The sequence below is a fragment of the Notamacropus eugenii genome, chromosome 1 (genome assembly GCF_028372415.1).
Source record: "Notamacropus eugenii isolate mMacEug1 chromosome 1, mMacEug1.pri_v2, whole genome shotgun sequence".
Taxonomy (NCBI): Eukaryota; Metazoa; Chordata; class Mammalia; order Diprotodontia; family Macropodidae; genus Notamacropus; species Notamacropus eugenii.
In genome coordinates this window covers 168,129,518-168,135,517 of record NC_092872.1, presented here as the reverse complement: position 1 = coordinate 168,135,517, position 6,000 = coordinate 168,129,518, and the positions used below count along the sequence as shown (strand labels likewise).

The following is a 6,000-nucleotide window of genomic DNA, read 5'->3' as shown; positions in this document are numbered from 1 at the left end:
TTGGAGTACTTTGTTGCTGTGGTGCCCATAACCATAGCAACTGAAAGATCTCAGGCTCTGCCTTTGATTAAGTCAGGAGGGTTTGAAGAAAGGAGTGTGTCCCCTGGGTGATTGGGGGATGGACTGGGAAAGAACTGGTCGCCAGTCACTGTCTTCCAGGAAGCATTATAGGAAATGTTATGCTTGTCTAGATCAAATAAGGTGAAAATTTTCTTTCTGGATTGTGTTACTGGGCACACCAGCTCCCTGAGAATAGAGGAGCCAGGGCTAGAAGGAATCTTCCACAGGTGACTGACAAGGACATAGGAGTATAGATTTGGAGGTATAAGGGACCCTAGAGGTCCTATAATCCAATCCCCCCTCCTATTTTTTGAGGAAGAAACTGAGACCTCAAAAGAGAAAAAAACTTGCCCTGGGTTACCTAGAGAGTAAGGGGCAGAGTCAAGATTTGAACACAGGTCATTTGACTCTGCACTTCTTTGTATTGTTGCATTCTGTTTGGGTACAGGAAGACAGGCTTCCAAGCCCTTGGGTCAAAACACGGTGTGCTTCAACACTATGTATACACAGAGGAGTATTAAAAGGATTTTCATGGAGACTCCCAAGGGCCTTTGGGCTTTCCCCCTCCCCCTGAAATGGACTGCAGTCCATCTGTGACATGATAGATAAATCCTAGGGAACTGCCTGAGACTCAAGAGGTTGTGATCCGCCAAGTGTCCAAGATGGAATTTGAACCCAGTGCTCTATTCATTACATCATTTAAGTCCAGACAAACTGGCCTCTTTATTGTTATTACTTGGGCCCAGGACTCCATTTCCCTCTCTGTATGTTTGCATTAGCTGCCTTTCCCACCCCCTACCTGGAATACACTGGCTCTTCAGGCCCTCTTCTACCTTTACTGTTCTTTTCCACCACCACTACCCCAGCTGCTGGTGGTCTCCCTCTCAAAATCATCCTATTTTGTATATTCCTACAGATATAATTGCTATGTCTTCTAACAGAATAGAGATTCATTGAGGACAGGGAGTGTTTCACTTGTCTTTGTATTCACTTTATTGTATTTCATTATTACTGTCTATATATCACATATACATTTATCATCCTTGTATTTATTTATTATATACAATTACAGTTTCTGCAGCCATAGACTGGAAAGAATAATCATATATCCTAGTTGGTGAGGATCAAATGAGATGTTTGTAAAGCACTTAGCACAGTCCTGGCACAAGGTAGGCATTTAATAAAGCTTGTTGATTTACATGACATACTGTTCTCAGGAAGTGATGGAGGTTGAATGGATGAGCTATATATGCATACCTATAACAGATATAGTTTCTAAATACATGGGACATGCAGACAAACAGACTCAACCGTTGGGCATTTAGTATATTAAGTCCTGTCTTCTTTCATAGAATTCTCTCCTTGCAGAAACAAAAGGTACCATGCAGCCCATTGGAGAGTGGCCCCTGGGAAAGAGAGCAAGGAAGACCATAACATAAGTACGTAGTAATTTAACAATTTCACAAATACTTTCTGAATGACCACAGGGGACTGGAACTCTCACTCCTCACTTTAGCCAGCTGTTTGCCATGCTGCCAGTTTCCTCAGAAAGCAGAAACTTTCAGTATAGAGTTCCTTCTCCCCATACGCTGTTCATTCTCTTGCTTCTGGAAGATGCTGGGGCTGCGCAGATAGTTGCCAAGAGCTTTTCGGGGCTATTTCAGCGTAGACTTCTCACTGCTTTCCAGGAAACAAAGAAATACCTTGAGGAGATGAGACAGTGCTTGGGGAGGCAGCCTAGGGGCATGAGGGGGGAGACTGCGGCCATTCCCCCAGATTCCATTCCCGATGACGTGGCCAGGCACCATGAGGCAGACTGGGATTTGTTGTCAATCTTTATGTTAGAGAACAACAAAATCACTAGTCTTCCAGATGGGGCCAGGCCGGGGTTCGCACCGCTGAGCCCCATTGCCCCGAGCGCCATGGCGGAGATCTCCAGACTGCCGGAGAGAGCGGGGAGCCTCAGTGTGTGCTGGGAGGGAGGAGATAACCTAGGCTGCTCTTGTCCCCAGATACTCACACCCACCTTCCCTCAACATTTCAGCCCTGTCCCTCTACTGGCTCCAATGTTCTTCTCTTCCTTCCCCCGTTGCTCTGGTTTCTCTGCCTTTCATTCATGTGATGTGTAATCCCAGCTCTTCTCGAGAAAATACAGGTGAAAAGTATAGTCTAACTAAGGTAGGCGTTACTCTGAGTGAGAAAGGCTCCATGGAACAGTACCACAGCCATCTTGAAGGCAGCAGACCACAGAATTGTGAAGAAACCTTCAAAATTGCGTTGCGTTGAGTGTCCTCTTTATGTCCCAGAGTCTTTTCCCACTCTGTCCATAGTTCTATTTGCCCTTCCTAATCTCCAGTTTGATTACTTTTTAAAAATCTCTCAAGTATCTGTTCCATCTATACCATTCAGCCAATAATGAGTTTGAATAGCATGGCACAAATTTATTCATTTTACATGTTCATAGTTGGAGCCTTTTGACCTCAATATGCAAATATATATAAATAAACATGCGAATTGTGCATATGTATCAAACTCTGGGCACTGTAAAAAAAAAAAAAAGCAGCCATTCCTAGGTAAAGAGTCCTTTAGTCTGACTCTGGGTTCTTTGCAGATAACCTCTCCCCACAATGAGTTCCCCACCCATTTTGACTATGGTAGGAGACAAAGTTTTGTTATCCTTTCCTTCCTGGTCAGGTGCTCTTGAACACTTAGCCTAGATTGATCTTGGGTTTTCCCAAAAGGTAGCAACCCAGGGGAACCAGAAAACAGGCTGCTCTCAGCTCGCCCAAAGCAGCTCTCAGCCTCATTTGGGATCATATTCACAGCAAACTCAGGAAGGATGTCAGAACTGGCAGTCTGAGCTTCAGCAAGTAGGATAGGGACAAAATTAACACTGGAGAGCAGAAGACTCAGGTGCTTTTTCTGGTCCTGCCACCTCTACTAGATACCATGGCAGCATGGCCCAGGACAAGTCATAGTTGCATAAAGGACATCTATTTCCCATCTGTGAAATGGGGATCGATGGCCCTATTCAGGCTCCACATTGCAAGGAAAAGGATGCATAGGAAGTGTTCTGGATGCCAAGAGAATATTAAAAATATTTATATTTCTAGAATGCTGTACAGTTTTCAAAGCATGTTCTCATACCCACCTCATTTAGTTCTTTCAACAAGCGTGAGGCAAAGAAGCAAAAGGCCACCCATCAGGAATGCTAGAGATAATTTCTATATGGAGTAGAAGGCTGGACTAGATGACTTCTAAAGTCCTTCCTAAGTCATTTCCACCCATTTTACAGATAAGAAAACCAAGGCCCCGAGAATTAAAGGATTTAGCTTAGGTTGCAAAGCTTTGGTCTTCTGACTTGTCCTTTTTCTACACAATGATGTCTTTGGTTCCACAGAACCAAGTCTGTTCGCTTGTTCTTTGGTTTTGTTTCGTTTTCCTGAAGGGAAGAAACTAACACAGGGAACAGAGAAGTAACCTGACCCAGGTTACACAGTAAGGGAGTGATTGTGTGAATCAAAATGCAGGACTCCATTGAATAGGATCTATTGTCACATCTAGGTGATTTCCCCCTTTGTTGATTCTGAGAGTCTCTCCTACTCCTTTGTTCTCTATGTTTTTGAAAGCAGCAGTTGGGTACCCTTCTCCCTGCAACGTGGCAAAGAACCTCCTGATCCCTATTCCTCCTTTCTCCTCGATGTGATGCTTTATGGCCCGTTATATTAGAAGAACAGAGAATGGGATTGTCTTGTAATTTCCTTTCTCTGGTTTGTCCAGACTTGCAAGACATGTTCTTTCATAAATAGCAGTGATTTTTCAGTCTGGAGGAGGAAGGGGGCTGGATGAGAAGGTCAGGGAGAGCTAAGCTGATATTAGTTGCCTTCTAGGATCAGAATAGTTGTAAAGTTCTCTCTTGTTTCACTTCTCCCTCTAGCAGGGTAGATAAGTGTCCTTTCCACTACAGTCTCTCTAGAAATCTGTAAACCTTGGTACTAGTCCTGCTTCTGCTATTAGCAAAAAACATGTGTGCTTTCATGAGCACACCCACACCCTGAACTTGTAATAACTCACTGAAGAAATTCTTCCGGTTTCCAGACTCAGTCAAAGGTTAGAGGAGAAGGGTAAAGGAGAAGTTATTGCAAGCAGTATGGTCATAGCTGCTATAAATTAATCAGTATGCAAGATGAGGGTAAGTCATAGGGAAGGGAGCTTTAAAAAATACATTTCATGACTCACTGTAGGCACAGATTTCACCACCTAGTAGCCAGTCTTCTGGTGATAAACCTCTCCATACTTAACGTAGGACGTACAACGGACCAAGTCTATTGCTGGGACCATATTCAAAGCCTTTCCAACATGCACAATAATTCCTACCTCCCTTTATCATCCTTTAAATGACTCAAGAAAGAGTATCTTTCAGTGCCCCCAGCCCCAGTGTGAGAAGAGGGAGATAAAATGCCAGTCAGAAAGGGAGAGATTTGGGGCAGGTAGGAGAGAGCAGTCCCAAGAGCTGCTGGCCATTCCTCCCAGGTTTGTTTCATTCCCCTTGTTAATTTCCACAGCAGATTGGTGCAGCTTGAATGTGATTAAGATTCTAGCTGCCTGGGCTGGCCTCAAATTGCCCCTACTGGGCTCAATGCATATCCGCTCCCTAATTAGCAAAAGCCACAATATCCTGGAGGCTCAGAGAGCATGGACCTAATTGTATTTCTGCTGTAACTGAGGGATAATTACCGTTCCCAATAGCTGCTGCTTTTAATTCATCTTCTCTTTTAATTTTGATCTCTTCCTCTTTTGCCCCCAATTCCCACTCAACTACCACTCTGCCGGCCCTATCCTTTTGCTCAGATGGGATGAACAGGAAAAAGGGGGGAGAGGGAGAGAGGGAGGGAAGAAGGGAGAGAGGGAGGGAAGAAGGGAGAGAGGGAGGGAGGGAAGAAGGGAGGGAGGGGGAGGGAGAGAGAGAGAGAGAAAGATAGAGACTGAGAGACAGAGAGACAAACAGAGACAAAGAGACAGAGAGAGAGAACTGCACATCCAGTGCAGGAAGCTCAGTATTTTCTAGTTAGTCCAGGACAGCCTCTGATATTTCCCTAAATGCATGCTTAGTCTACTCTTCATCCCATGCCAGAAATTAAGGAATTGATTTAAGATCTCAGAGGGGAAACGGGTGTATATGTTTTAGAAGTTCTCCTCATCCTCAGGGGTTACTCTATTTCAAATCAACTGCAGCTGTGGCCACATTGGCCATACAAAGCTATTACAAAGGCCAGTCACAGGACTCCTCTTTTCAGGGATTTAAGAATCAGAGAGTGTCAGAACTGAAAGGAACCTTAGTGATGAGCTAGTTCAAACATCTCAATACACAGATCAATAAACTGAAACAGGGAGATGAAATGCCTTTGCCCAGGGTCCTTTGCTCCTCCTCTGTTCAGGGGAAGGAGTGGAAAGCAGAATCCCATCCAGTAGATTCCAGAGCCTTACATGGTAGCTTGGGAGCCAGGTGTCTCCACCGTGATCACTTCAGCAATTTCTCGGAGTGGGAAGAGCACAGACGGCAGCAGCGCCCACTCTAAGTTCCCATAGAGACAGCAGGCTGAATCCCAACCTCTGCCCTGGTCTCAAGGCTGCTGAGAGATGAAAATAACTCCTCTTTGAAAATAGTTGGGGACCTCTGTGACAGGATGACTCCTAAATGGGAGACAACCAGCGTCGAGAAGAGGAAATGTTCCTATTTTCCCATCCATTAGAGAGATTTTACGAGTGCTGACCTTTAAAGATAATGCAAATGAATTCCTATAATGGAAGGACAGAATGCTAAAGCACAGATATGAAAAATCCATTGTGGAATCCAGAGAAGAGCTCCCCCTCTGAGGCAGCATCACAGACAAAACAAGGGATCGGAGGACCTCAGCCCAGATACCAGCTCTGCTTCTT

The 6,000-nt window shown here is 44.6% G+C and overlaps 1 long non-coding RNA gene across 7 annotated transcripts in view; it reads right to left on the bottom strand.

The window, feature by feature from the left end:
* Nucleotides 1-1,029: 1,029 nt before the first annotated feature.
* Nucleotides 1,030-6,000, bottom strand: part of LOC140509863 (uncharacterized) — a 28,437-nt gene continuing 23,466 nt past the window's right edge. For 3 of the 7 annotated variants that reach the window (XR_011968962.1, XR_011968951.1, XR_011968957.1), the window contains exons 5-6: nt 5,548-5,693; nt 1,030-1,740 (exon numbers count right to left, since the gene is read on the bottom strand). This is a non-coding gene — a long non-coding RNA (uncharacterized lncRNA). Of the gene's footprint in view, nt 1,741-5,547; nt 5,755-6,000 lie in introns of all 7 variants that reach the window. The other 4 variants (XR_011968955.1, XR_011968956.1, XR_011968954.1 and 1 more) reach the window with 4 other exon arrangements.